The sequence below is a fragment of the Ranitomeya variabilis genome, chromosome 2, assembly GCF_051348905.1.
Source record: "Ranitomeya variabilis isolate aRanVar5 chromosome 2, aRanVar5.hap1, whole genome shotgun sequence".
NCBI classification, from domain to species: Eukaryota; Metazoa; Chordata; class Amphibia; order Anura; family Dendrobatidae; genus Ranitomeya; species Ranitomeya variabilis.
The window spans coordinates 516,413,621-516,428,620 of NC_135233.1; the positions used below are offsets into that span (position 1 = coordinate 516,413,621).

At 53.5% G+C, this 15,000-nt stretch overlaps 1 non-coding gene across 1 annotated transcript; it reads left to right on the plus strand.

The window, feature by feature from the left end:
• The first annotated feature begins 14,268 nt into the window (after positions 1-14,268).
• Positions 14,269-14,340, plus strand: TRNAQ-UUG (transfer RNA glutamine (anticodon UUG)). Its single transcript has one exon. It is a non-coding gene; the product is annotated as a tRNA-Gln (tRNA).
• The last annotated feature ends 660 nt before the right edge of the window (positions 14,341-15,000 follow it).

Sequence of the window (15,000 nt, forward strand, 5' to 3'; positions counted from 1 at the left end):
GTTGTGTCTGCGTGGCGGTCGCAGGACACGTTGCCGGCTACACAGCAGGGGAACAGCTGGCGGTGCTGGACCCCACTGACACATTGGCGAGGTGTTTGGCTCTGTGCAGCCAGCACTTCCGGACAGCAACTAGCGGTGTTGGAGCCCGGGCTCTGCAGGGGGAGCAGAGTGTAGGCCGAAGCCTACTTGAACCAATTTCAAAGGTAACCTTTAACCCCCCCTCAGGGGTTAGAAAGTAGAAGAGCCACAGCTTATGCAGCAGTAGTGCTGCACAAGTCAAAGGTTGCTCTTTTAATTTCGCTCCTTGCACACGCTGAATGAAACACGTATAACATTTAGCCCTTTATACAGTCAAACTGTGTTGGAGGCGCGAGTTCCCTTTGTAATGAGACGCAGCACAGATGTCAAGAATCCCACCTTGGTGCTGGGTGCAGCCTCCTGAGCGTTGTTATTTGCTGTACAGGAGTCTGCGCTGTCGTGTTATCCCCTGGCCTAGCGCTGTTAGCGCTGCCCATCTTCTGACATCATGTAATGTCGGCCGGTGCGTTTCGCGATGACCATGAATCCCAGCCCCGCAGTGTCTTAACATTGTCAAAACACTGCGGGGCTGGGATTCAGGGCCTGGCGCAGCACATATGTTGGCCTCTCACACTCGGGTCCTTACACCCGCTTCAGACTGTGCGGCGTCATCTGATCCCTTATCGCATGCCACGGCCATGAAGCCGCACGGTCCGAAGAAGGCGGAAGGAGAGGAGGGACAGGCGAACTGATGCACTGATCCTGCCCATCAATCACACCCTCGCAGTCCCAATAAATAAGACACCGAGGGGCGTTGTGTGGGTCAGGGCGGCCGCAGAGGCGCAGCCAGCCAAACAATGATGCCAGAAGACGGGCAGCGCTACCAAGGGGGTTGCAGCGTGTCATTACAAAGGAAAGTCACACCACCGGGACGGTTAAATGGTCACACAGAGGACACATTGCAGACGTGTTTTCAGTTCCACATGTGCGAGGAGAATACGTTTCTGAGCCACCTTGCACACATGCAGCATTACCGCTGTACAAGGTGGCTGGATAACGTAAAAACGCCTGGGGGAGGGGGGACAGGTTCCCTTCAATTTCAGTTCTTGTGTCTGCGTGGCTTTTGCAGGACACGATGCCGGCTGCACAGCAGGGGAACAGCTGGCGGTGCTGAACCCCACTGACACATTGGCTGGTGTTTTTCTCTGTGCAGCTAGCACATCTGGGCCCCAACTGGCGGTTTGTTAGAGCCCAGGGTCAGCAGGAGGAGGAGGAGCAGCAGCAGGGGGAGGGGAGTGTAGGCCGAAGCCTGCACTGGCGGCAGCTTTGGGTCTGTTGTGTCTGCGTGGCGGTCGCAGGACACGTTGCCGGCTACACAGCAGGGGAACAGCTGGCGGTGCTGGACCCCACTGACACATTGGCGAGGTGTTTGGCTCTGTGCAGCCAGCACTTCCGGACAGCAACTAGCGGTGTTGGAGCCCGGGCTCTGCAGGGGGAGCAGAGTGTAGGCCGAAGCCTACTTGAACCAATTTCAAAGGTAACCTTTAACCCCCCCTCAGGGGTTAGAAAGTAGAAGAGCCACAGCTTATGCAGCAGTAGTGCTGCACAAGTCAAAGGTTGCTCTTTTAATTTCGCTCCTTGCACACGCTGAATGAAACACGTATAACATTTAGCCCTTTATACAGTCAAACTGTGTTGGAGGCGCGAGTTCCCTTTGTAATGAGACGCAGCACAGATGTCAAGAATCCCACCTTGGTGCTGGGTGCAGCCTCCTGAGCGTTGTTATTTGCTGTACAGGAGTCTGCGCTGTCGTGTTATCCCCTGGCCTAGCGCTGTTAGCGCTGCCCATCTTCTGACATCATGTAATGTCGGCCGGTGCGTTTCGCGATGACCATGAATCCCAGCCCCGCAGTGTCTTAACATTGTCAAAACACTGCGGGGCTGGGATTCAGGGCCTGGCGCAGCACATATGTTGGCCTCTCACACTCGGGTCCTTACACCCGCTTCAGACTGTGCGGCGTCATCTGATCCCTTATCGCATGCCACGGCCATGAAGCCGCACGGTCCGAAGAAGGCGGAAGGAGAGGAGGGACAGGCGAACTGATGCACTGATCCTGCCCATCAATCACACCCTCGCAGTCCCAATAAATAAGACACCGAGGGGCGTTGTGTGGGTCAGGGCGGCCGCAGAGGCGCAGCCAGCCAAACAATGATGCCAGAAGACGGGCAGCGCTACCAAGGGGGTTGCAGCGTGTCATTACAAAGGAAAGTCACACCACCGGGACGGTTAAATGGTCACACAGAGGACACATTGCAGACGTGTTTTCAGTTCCACATGTGCGAGGAGAATACGTTTCTGAGCCACCTTGCACACATGCAGCATTACCGCTGTACAAGGTGGCTGGATAACGTAAAAACGCCTGGGGGAGGGGGGACAGGTTCCCTTCAATTTCAGTTCTTGTGTCTGCGTGGCTTTTGCAGGACACGATGCCGGCTGCACAGCAGGGGAACAGCTGGCGGTGCTGAACCCCACTGACACATTGGCTGGTGTTTTTCTCTGTGCAGCTAGCACATCTGGGCCCCAACTGGCGGTTTGTTAGAGCCCAGGGTCAGCAGGAGGAGGAGGAGCAGCAGCAGGGGGAGGGGAGTGTAGGCCGAAGCCTGCACTGGCGGCAGCTTTGGGTCTGTTGTGTCTGCGTGGCGGTCGCAGGACACGTTGCCGGCTACACAGCAGGGGAACAGCTGGCGGTGCTGGACCCCACTGACACATTGGCGAGGTGTTTGGCTCTGTGCAGCCAGCACTTCCGGACAGCAACTAGCGGTGTTGGAGCCCGGGCTCTGCAGGGGGAGCAGAGTGTAGGCCGAAGCCTACTTGAACCAATTTCAAAGGTAACCTTTAACCCCCCCTCAGGGGTTAGAAAGTAGAAGAGCCACAGCTTATGCAGCAGTAGTGCTGCACAAGTCAAAGGTTGCTCTTTTAATTTCGCTCCTTGCACACGCTGAATGAAACACGTATAACATTTAGCCCTTTATACAGTCAAACTGTGTTGGAGGCGCGAGTTCCCTTTGTAATGAGACGCAGCACAGATGTCAAGAATCCCACCTTGGTGCTGGGTGCAGCCTCCTGAGCGTTGTTATTTGCTGTACAGGAGTCTGCGCTGTCGTGTTATCCCCTGGCCTAGCGCTGTTAGCGCTGCCCATCTTCTGACATCATGTAATGTCGGCCGGTGCGTTTCGCGATGACCATGAATCCCAGCCCCGCAGTGTCTTAACATTGTCAAAACACTGCGGGGCTGGGATTCAGGGCCTGGCGCAGCACATATGTTGGCCTCTCACACTCGGGTCCTTACACCCGCTTCAGACTGTGCGGCGTCATCTGATCCCTTATCGCATGCCACGGCCATGAAGCCGCACGGTCCGAAGAAGGCGGAAGGAGAGGAGGGACAGGCGAACTGATGCACTGATCCTGCCCATCAATCACACCCTCGCAGTCCCAATAAATAAGACACCGAGGGGCGTTGTGTGGGTCAGGGCGGCCGCAGAGGCGCAGCCAGCCAAACAATGATGCCAGAAGACGGGCAGCGCTACCAAGGGGGTTGCAGCGTGTCATTACAAAGGAAAGTCACACCCCCGGGACGGTTAAATGGTCACACAGAGGACACATTTCAGACGTGTTTTCAGTTCCACATGTGCGAGGAGAATACGTTTATGAGCCACCTTGCACACATGCAGCATTACCGCTGTACAAGGTGGCCTTAAAAACGTACAAACGCCTGGGGGAGGGGGGACAGGTTCCCTTCAATTTCAGTTCTTGTGTCTGCGTGACTTTTGCAGGACACGATGCCGGCTGCACAGCAGGGGAACAGCTGGCGGTGCTGAACCCCACTGACACATTGGCTGGTGTTTTTCTCTGTGCAGCTAGCACATCTGGGCCCCAACTGGCGGTTTGTTAGAGCCCAGGGTCAGCAGGAGGAGGAGGAGCAGCAGCAGGGGGAGGGGAGTGTAGGCCGAAGCCTGCACTGGCGGCAGCTTTGGGTCTGTTGTGTCTGCGTGGCGGTCGCAGGACACGTTGCCGGCTACACAGCAGGGGAACAGCTGGCGGTGCTGGACCCCACTGACACATTGGCTGGTGTTTTTCTCTGTGCAGCTAGCAGTACCGGGCCCCAACTGGCGGTGTTAGAGCCCAGGGTCAGCAGGAGGAGCAGGGGGAGCGGAGTGTAGGCCGAAGCCTGCACTCGAGCAAGTTGAAAGGAAACCTTTAACCCCCCCCCCCCCAGGCGTTTGTAGCTGAAAGAGCCATTGTGTACAGCACTAATGCTGGAAAAGGTAAACTTAGCTCTTTTAATTATGGTCCTTGCACATGCGGAACCTAACAGTTATGAAATGTGTCCCCTCACAGCGTTAAACCGTCCGGTAGGTGGAACTTTCCTTTGTCGTGTGACGCAGCACAGCCATCATTTTTACCCCCTTGGCGCCGTGCGCCGCCTCCTCAGCGTTGTTTGAATCTGTCCCGGAGCCTGCGCTGTTAGGTTAGACCTTGGCCATGCACACATATTGCGCTGCCCGTCTTCTGACATCATTTGGTGTCAGGCTGGCTGCGCCTGTGCGGGTGCGCTGGCCGAGATCCCGCCTCGCAGTGTCGTCTAATGTAATCCCACCGCGGGCCTGTGATCCGTGCCCGTGCGCAGTGCATATCCTCGCCTCTCACTCCCCTCCCTACGGCTTTTTCAGACTGTGCGGTGTCACGGCCGTGGCATGCTATTAGGGACCAGCTGACATCACACAGTCTGAAGAAGCCGTAGGGAGGGGAGTGAGAGGCGAGGATATGCACTGCGCACGGGCACGGATCACAGGCCCGCGGTGGGATTACATTAGACGACACTGCGAGGCGGGATCTCGGCCAGCGCACCCGCACAGGCGCAGCCAGCCTGACACCAAATGATGTCAGAAGACGGGCAGCGCAAAATGTGTGCATGGCCAAGGGCTAACCTAACAGCGCAGGCTCCGGGACAGATTCAAACAACGCTGAGGAGGCGGCGCACGGCGCCAAGGGGGTAAAAATGATGGCTGTGCTGCGTCACACGACAAAGGAAAGTTCCACCTACCGGACGGTTTAACGCTGTGAGGGGACACATTTCATAACTGTTAGGTTCCGCATGTGCAAGGAGCACCACGAAAAGAGGCACTTTTTCCCTTTGCATCATTACTGCTGCACAAGGTGGCTCCTTCAGTAACAAACGCCTGGGGGGGGGGACAGGTTCCCTTAAAGTAAACTTGTTGTGACTGCGTGGCGGTCGCAGTACACGTTGCCGTATACACAGCAGGGGAACAGCTGGCGGTGCTGAACCCCACTAACACATTGGCGAGGTGTTTGGCTCTGTGCGTACAGCACTTCTGGACGGCAACTGGCGGTGTTGGAGCCCAGGGACAGGTGGAGGAGGAGGAGGTTGGAGGAGGTAGGAGGGATTGCCACACACACAGCAGGGGAACAGCTGACGTTACTGAACCCCAATAACAGAGGAGGGACTGTTGACTGTGCGTACAGCACTTCTGGACGGCAACTGGCGGTGCTGGAGCCCAGGGACAGGTGGAGGAGGAGGAGGTTGGAGGAGGTTGGAGGAGGTAGGAGGGATTGCCACACACACAGCAGGGGAACAGCTGACGTTACTGAACCCCAATAACAGAGGAGGGACTGTTGACTGTGCGTACAGCACTTCTGGACGGCAACTGGCGGTGTTGGAGCCCAGGGACAGGTGGAGGAGGACGAGGTTGGAGGAGGTTGGAGGAGGTAGGAGGGATTGCCACACACACAGCAGGGGAACAGCTGACGTTACTGAACCCCAATAACAGAGGAGGGACTGTTGACTGTGCGTACAGCACTTCTGGACGGCAACTGGCGGTGTTGGAGCCCAGGGACAGGTGGAGGAGGAGGAGGTTGGAGGAGGTAGGAGGGATTGCCACACACACAGCAGGGGAACAGCTGACGTTACTGAACCCCAATAACAGAGGAGGGACTGTTGACTGTGCGTACAGCACTTCTGGACGGCAACTGGCGGTGTTGGAGCCCAGGGACAGGTGGAGGAGGAGGAGGTTGGAGGAGGTAGGAGGGATTGCCACACACACAGCAGGGGAACAGCTGACGTTACTGAACCCCAATAACAGAGGAGGGACTGTTGACTGTGCGTACAGCACTTCTGGACGGCAACTGGCGGTGTTGGAGCCCAGGGACAGGTGGAGGAGGAGGAGGTTGGAGGAGGTAGGAGGGATTGCCACACACACAGCAGGGGAACAGCTGACGTTACTGAACCCCAATAACAGAGGAGGGACTGTTGACTGTGCGTACAGCACTTCTGGACGGCAACTGGCGGTGTTGGAGCCCAGGGACAGGTGGAGGAGGAGGAGGTTGGAGGAGGTTGGAGGAGGTAGGAGGGATTGCCACACACACAGCAGGGGAACAGCTGACGTTACTGAACCCCAAAAACAGAGGAGGGACTGTTGACTGTGCGTACAGCACTTCTGGACGGCAACTGGCGGTGTTGGAGCCCAGGGACAGGTGGAGGAGGAGGAGGTTGGAGGAGGTTGGAGGAGGTAGGAGGGATTGCCACACACACAGCAGGGGAACAGCTGACGTTACTGAACCCCAATAACAGAGGAGGGACTGTCGACTGTGCGTACAGCACTTCTGGACGGCAACTGGCGGTGTTGGAGCCCAGGGACAGGTGGAGGAGGAGGAGGTTGGAGGAGGTAGGAGGGATTGCCACACACACAGCAGGGGAACAGCTGACGTTACTGAACCCCAATAACAGAGGAGGGACTGTCGACTGTGCGTACAGCACTTCTGGACGGCAACTGGCGGTGTTGGAGCCCAGGGACAGGTGGAGGAGGAGGAGGTTGGAGGAGGTAGGAGGGATTGCCACACACACAGCAGGGGAACAGCTGACGTTACTGAACCCCAATAACAGAGGAGGGACTGTTGACTGTGCGTACAGCACTTCTGGACGGCAACTGGCGGTGTTGGAGCCCAGGGACAGGTGGAGGAGGACGAGGTTGGAGGAGGTTGGAGGAGGTAGGAGGGATTGCCACACACACAGCAGGGGAACAGCTGACGTTACTGAACCCCAATAACAGAGGAGGGACTGTTGACTGTGCGTACAGCACTTCTGGACGGCAACTGGCGGTGTTGGAGCCCAGGGACAGGTGGAGGAGGAGGAGGTTGGAGGAGGTAGGAGGGATTGCCACACACACAGCAGGGGAACAGCTGACGTTACTGAACCCCAATAACAGAGGAGGGACTGTTGACTGTGCGTACAGCACTTCTGGACGGCAACTGGCGGTGTTGGAGCCCAGGGACAGGTGGAGGAGGAGGAGGTTGGAGGAGGTAGGAGGGATTGCCACACACACAGCAGGGGAACAGCTGACGTTACTGAACCCCAATAACAGAGGAGGGACTGTCGACTGTGCGTACAGCACTTCTGGACGGCAACTGGCGGTGTTGGAGCCCAGGGACAGGTGGAGGAGGAGGAGGTTGGAGGAGGTAGGAGGGATTGCCACACACACAGCAGGGGAACAGCTGACGTTACTGAACCCCAATAACAGAGGAGGGACTGTTGACTGTGCGTACAGCACTTCTGGACGGCAACTGGCGGTGTTGGAGCCCAGGGACAGGTGGAAAAGCAGAGGAACACAATGTAGGCCGAAGCCTGAGAAAGTCGAAAGGGAACCTTTAACCCCCCCCCAAGGCGTTTGTAGCTGAAAGAGCCAGCTTGTGCAGCACAAAAGATGCAAAAGGAAAAGGTGGCTCTTTTCATCATGCTCCTTGCACACGCAGAACTAAACACTTATAAAATGTGTCCCCTGCAACCGTAAAACCGTCCCGGAGGTGGGACTTTCCTTCGTAATGTGACGCAGCACAGCCGTCATTCCTACCCCCCCGGCGCCGCGCACCGGCTCCTCAGCGTTGTTTTATTCCGTCCCGGAGCCTGCGCTGTTATGTTATCCCGTGGCCAGGCACACTTAGCGCTGCCCATCTTCTGACATCATTTGGTGTCAGGCTGGCTGCGCCTGTGCGGCCGCGCTGGCAGAGAGCCCGCCTCGCAGTGTCTTCTGATTTAATCCCACTGGGGGCCTGGGATCCATGGACATGCGCAGTGCATATCCTCGCCTCTCACTCCCCTCCCTACGGCTTCTTAAGACTGTGCGGTGTCACGGCCGTGGCATGCTATTAGGGACCAGCTGACACCGAACAGTCTGAAGAAGCCATAGGGAAATGAGTGAGAGGTGGAGGTTCAGATATGCACTGCGCATGTCCATGGATCCCAGGCCCCCAGTGGGATTAAATCAGAAGACACTGCGAGGCGGGCTCTCTGCCAGCGCGGCCGCACAGGCGCAGCCAGCCTGACACCAAATGATGTCAGAAGATGGGCAGCGCTAAGTGTGCCTGGCCACGGGATAACATAACAGCGCAGGCTCCGGGACGGAATAAAACAACGCTGAGGAGCCGGTGCGCGGCGCCGGGGGGGTAGGAATGACGGCTGTGCTGCGTCACATTACGAAGGAAAGTCCCACCTCCGGGACGGTTTTACGGTTGCAGGGGACACATTTTATAAGTGTTAAGTTCTGCGTGTGCAAGGAGCTAAACAAAAATAGCTACCTTTTCCTTGTGCAGCATTACTGCTGCACAAGGTGGCTCTTTCAGTAACAAACGCCTTGGGGGTGGGGGGACAGATTCCCTTACATTTCAGTTGTTGTGTCAGCGTGGCGGTCGCATGACACATTGCCGGCTACACAGCTGGGGATCAGCTGACGTTACTGAAACCCAATAACACTGGGTCGTATGTTTTGACTGTGCAGACGGCACTTCTGAGCCTCAACTGGCGGTGTTGGAGCACAGGAATTTAAGTTCAGGTGGTAGAAAGATGAACACAACAGGAGACCTGGATAACGTATACAGTGACCTAATTATTTAATCAGGAGGAGGAGTGGCAAATTCCTGCGAGATCCAGGCCTTGTTCATTTTCAGGAAAGTAAGCCGGTCAACGTTATCGGAGGATAGTCGCATGCGACGGTCAGTTAGTACACCACCTGCAGCACTAAAGACACGTTCCGATAATACACTGGCCGCAGGGCAAGACAGCACCTCCAATGCATACTGGCTTAGCTCTGGCCATGTATCCAGCTTTGAGACCCAAAACTTGAAAGGGGAAGAGCCGTCTGGGAGTACAGCAAGAGGGCAAGACATGTAGTCTGTCACCATCTGACGGAACCGTTGCCTCCTGCTGACTGGAGCCGTCTGTGATGGTGTAGACTTTTGTGGCGGGCACAGAAAACTGTGCCACAGTTGGGCCATACTGGTCTTGCCTTGGGCAGAGGCACTGCTTCTGCTCCCTCTTTGTGCAGAGCCTCCACCACTGCCTGGACGCACTGAGCTGCTTTGGAATGCACTAGCAGCACTTCTCTCAGTTGGAATGGAGAAGATGATGGAATTGACCAGTGTGTCTTGGTACTCCCGCATTTTTCGCTCACGGTTCAACGGTGTGATGAGGCTTTCTACGTTGTCCCGGTAGCGAGGATCGAGGAGGGTGAACACCCAATAATCAGACATGTTGAGAATGTGGGCGATGCGGCGGTCGTTTCTCAGGCACTGCAGCATGTAATCCACCATGTGCTGCAGACTGCCAACTGCCCAAGAAACGCTGTCCCCTGCTGGAGGCGTGATCTCTGCCCGCTCGTCATCACCCCACCCTCGCTGTACACACTGAGTACTGGACAATTCGGTAACTCCCTCCTCTGGACGGACGTCTTCCTCCTCCATTGACTCCTCCTCATCCTCCTCACAAACTGTCCCCTGCCTAAACGTTTGTGAGGAACCACGTGACGCTGACTGTCCAGAAGATGATGGAAATGGTGAATCCTCATCCTCCACCTCTTCCACAACATCATCCCTTAGCGCTTGCAGTGATTTTTCAAGCAGGCAGATAAGGGGGACAGTCATGCTGACTAGTGCATCATCTGCACTCGCCATCCGCGTGGAATAATCAAAGGGACGCAAAACCTGGCAGACGTCATTCATAGTGGCCCACTCTGTGGTTGTGAAGTCTGTACGGCGCTGAGTGCGACTTCTTTGCGCCTGAAGCAGCTGGTACTCCATTACAGCTTGCTGCTGCTCACACAACCGCTCCAACATATGTAACGTGGAATTCCACCTGGTAGGTAGGTCACATATGATGCGATGTTCCGGCAGGCGGTGTCGGCGCTGCAGAGCCGCAATGCGCGCTTTTGCCGTGCTGGAACGCCGCAAGTGAGCACACTCTAGGCGGACCTTGTGCAGCAGTGCATCAAGATCCGGATAGTCCCTCAAAAAGCTCTGCACGACCAAATTGAGCACATGTGCCAGACATGGGATGTGAGTGAGGTTGCCGAGGCCCAGAGCTGCCACCAGATTTCGGCCATTATCACACACTACCATGCCTGGCTGGAGATTCGCTGGCACAAACCACACATCGCTCTCCTGCTTGATGGCATTCCAGAGCTCCTGCGCTGTGTGGCTACGATTCCCCAAAAAAATTAATTTCAACACGGCCTGTTGACGTTTGGCCACGGCTGTGCTCATGTCAGTCGTAACAGGTACACGTTCATCACGGGTCCATGTGGAGGTGGACTGTGACGGCTCCTGCAGCGATGATTCTGAGGAACTGGTGTAAGAGGAGGAGTCAATGCGTACAGAATGGATTCCTGCAATCCTTGGAGTGGGCAGGACACGTCCTGCGCCACTCGCACGGTCTGTACCCGGCTCAATGACATTAACCCAATGGGCAGTGAGGGAAAGGTATCGCCCCTGTCCATGTTGACTGGTCCACGCATCGGTGGTGAGGTGGACCTTGCTACTGACGGCGTTCAGTAGCGCGTGTTTTATGTGTCCCTCCACATGCTTGTGCAGGGCAGGGACGGCTTGCCTGCTGAAGTAAAAGCGGCTGGGCACATTGTACTGTGGGACTGCCAATGACATCAAGTCACGGAAGCTGTCAGTCTCCACCAGCCTGAATGACAGCATTTCCAGTGACAGAAGTTTGGCAATGCCTGCAGTCAGAGCCTGTGCTCGTGGGTGGTTTGACGAGAAAGGCCGCCTTTTCTCCCATGCCTGTACTACCGATGGCTGTAGACTGGGCTGGGAGTGTGTGGATGACTGGGAAAGTGGTGCTGCGGGTGGAATTACAGCGGGTCTCTGGACAACAGGGCCAGAGGTTCTTCCACGGCGATCCTGGGAGGAAGCCGAACCAGCTGCGTGTGAGCTAGAGGAAGAGGCAACACGAGCTGAAGAGGTGGTAGCTGCCGCTGTTGGTTGGCCTACCTCTTCAGTGTGTTTTTCTAACAACGCCGGGTGCCTGGTGCGCACATGTTTCCACATGTTGGAGGTATTGAGGCTGCTGACATTTCGACCTCTTTTGACTTTGTGATGACACACGTTGCATCTGACATAGCAAATGTCATCTGCAACTGTGTCAAAAAAGGACCAGGCACTGCAAGTCTTGGGAGCGCCCTTTTTGGCTTTTGGAAGAGACATGCTCCTAACGGGTGCCAAAGCGGAGGCTGCAGGATCCGCAGTCTTCCCCCTCCCTCTCCCTCTTTGGGCCGTACGGGGAATCTCTTCCTCAGAGCTGCTCCCACCACCTTCCTGTCCCTCACGCCAAGATGGGTCGAGGACCTCATCATCTACACTACCCTCTGCCCCCAACTGCTCCTCCTGGGTAGTCTCAGCAGCAGAGCACGCACCAGTAAGTGGCACCTGAGTGTCATCATCAGCTGATGCGGCCTGCGATGTGGTGACCGGAGCCACTGGCCCACCCGCCTCTTCAGAGGAAGTTTTGGTTGACTGATAAAGATAAGCAGAAAAGTACTAACGGATTTGTGTGCTTATTCCTGAGCAACTCCTCCTAACAGGTATAAGAAACACTAATTTTCTAAAGTGTGGACTAGACTTTAATATGAGCTAATGTGGCCTACACAAATGTAAAGTGGTGTAACTGGTGTGTTTGGTGAACTTTATTATTTATTTCTTTTTTGGGGGCTGAACTGACAACAGATAGAGCTGCAGTCACACAGAGACCGTGCAGACAGACGTAAACGGCGCTGCAAGGCCCAAAAACCCTCCTCTACTTTATCCTATGTAGTGTTTTTCCACAAATTAGCTGGAGACGGGTGGAAAGACACTAATAGGATTTTTTAAAATTAATTAGCAGCAGACTACACTACTTGAAAAAAAATTAAAATTGATTTGGCGGTATGACGCAGTGAACAACCCTGAGCTGGAGACAACCAGGCTACGGCTGCTCACAGACTACAGGGCGAGCTGCAGTCACACGGAGACCGTGCAGACAGCCGTAAACGGCGCTGCAAGGCCCAAAAACCCTCCTCTACTTTATCCTATGTAGTGTTTTTCCACAAATTAGCTGGAGACGGGTGGAAAGACACTAATAGGATTTTTTTAAATTAATTAGCAGCAGACTACACTACTTGAAAAAAAATAAAAATTGATTTGGCGGTATGACGCAGTGAACAACCCTGAGCTGCAGACAACCAGGCTACGGCTGCTCACAGACTACAGGGCGAGCTGCAGTCACACGGAGACCGTGCAGACAGCCGTAAACGGCGCTGCAAGGCCCAAAAACCCTCCTCTACTTTATCCTATGTAGTGTTTTTCCACAAATTAGCTGGAGACGGGTGGAAAGACACTAATAGGATTTTTTTAAATTAATTAGCAGCAGACTACACTACTTGAAAAAAAATTAAAATTGATTTGGCGGTATGACGCAGTGAACAACCCTGAGCTGGAGACAACCAGGCTACGGCTGCTCACAGACTACAGGGCGAGCTGCAGTCACACGGAGACCGTGCAGACAGCCGTAAACGGCGCTGCAAGGCCCAAAAACCCTCCTCTACTTTATCCTATGTAGTGTTTTTCCACAAATTAGCTGGAGACGGGTGGAAAGACACTAATAGGATTTTTTTTAATTAATTAGCAGCAGACTACACTACTTGAAAAAAAATAAAAATTGATTTGGCGGTATGACGCAGTGAACAACCCTGAGCTGCAGACAACCAGGCTACGGCTGCTCACAGACTACAGGGCGAGCTGCAGTCACACGGAGACCGTGCAGACAGCCGTAAACGGCGCTGCAAGGCCCAAAAACCCTCCTCTACTTTATCCTATGTAGTGTTTTTCCACAAATTAGCTGGAGACGGGTGGAAAGACACTAATAGGATTTTTTTAAATTAATTAGCAGCAGACTACACTACTTGAAAAAAAATAAAAATTGATTTGGCGGTATGACGCAGTGAACAACCCTGAGCTGCAGACAACCAGGCTACGGCTGCTCACAGACTACAGGGCGAGCTGCAGTCACACGGAGACCGTGCAGACAGCCGTAAACGGTGCTGCAAGGCCCAAAAACCCTCCTCTACTTTATCCTATGTAGTGTTTTTCCACAAATTAGCTGGAGACGGGTGGAAAGACACTAATAGGATTTTTTTAAATTAATTAGCAGCAGACTACACTACTTGAAAAAAAATAAAAATTGATTTGGCGGTATGACGCAGTGAACAACCCTGAGCTGCAGACAACCAGGCTACGGCTGCTCACAGACTACAGGGCGAGCTGCAGTCACACGGAGACCGTGCAGACAGCCGTAAACGGCGCTGCAAGGCCCAAAAACCCTCCTCTACTTTATCCTATGTAGTGTTTTTCCACAAATTAGCTGGAGACAGGTGGAAAGACACTAATAGGATTTTTTTAAATTAATTAGCAGCAGACTACACTACTTGAAAAAAAAAAAAAAAAAAAAAGAACAGTATGAGGCAATGAACCACCCTCCCTGAACTGAATACAACCAGCTATGGATGGCCTATGTGGCTGCACTCAGACTAGAGAGTGGGCTGCACTCACACACACACACACACACAGACCTTGCAGATCGCTGTGAAAACAGCGCTACAAGGCAAAAGCAAGGTGAATAGTAGGTGAACACAGCGGTTGCTAAATTAGCCTTTGGAAAGCACAAAGAAGCAAATCGCTATCTCTAAACTGGCCCTCAGTCAGCAAACAGCGTCCTGTCACTAACTGAATTCACAGCAGAGTGATCGGAAAATGGCGCCAGCGACTTTTAAACTGCATCATGACATCATTTCAGCAGCCAATCACAGCCTTGCCAGTAGTTTCATGCCCTCCATGCTAAAACAGTTGTTTTTTGTGTGTGTGGTTCCATGGTGTAATGGTTAGCACTCTGGACTTTGAATCCAGCGATCTGAGTTCAAATCTCAGTGGAACCTGGGCAGCTCTTTGTACATGTGTTTCAGTTTTTGCACTTACACTGAGTTCTCCTGTGCCAAAGGTTTAACATAAAAAGATAAAAAGAGAAAGTTAAAATCAACATGCAAAACAAAGATTTGAATGTTCCAAGCATCCATGGAGTGATCACTGTGAGTTCTATGGCCAAATCTACCTTTAAAGCAGGATTACGGAAACTTTAAATTGACTTTAAGTTACAGCACTCTTACGAACTGTGTCACGCAAAGCAACCATACCCTTTGATTTATGTCAATGTTCACATAACACTTTTTCCAGGTGTATGAAACTGACAAGGATTTGAAGCTGAAATGGCTTCAGGAAATGTTGGCGTTTTCTTCCTGAATCATCTTTTCTTGTGTTTTTCAGAATTTCCTACAGCGGTTTGTAAACATTTTTGGTGGTGTTTCTCTGAAATTGTTTTGGGCATCTTTTGAGTCTGTTTTTGTGGCTTTTCTTTGTAGCTCACAAAATGCACCAAAAGTCTCTCAGGAACCTTGAAGGAGTTTTCCTAACCTTGCCATTGAATTGTATTATAAGTATGGAGCTCTTCTAAATGAAAAACACCTGAAAAATGATATGCTTATTTTAGTTAACCGCTTGGCATTTTTGGAAACTTGATGTGGTTAAAAGACGCCCAAAAG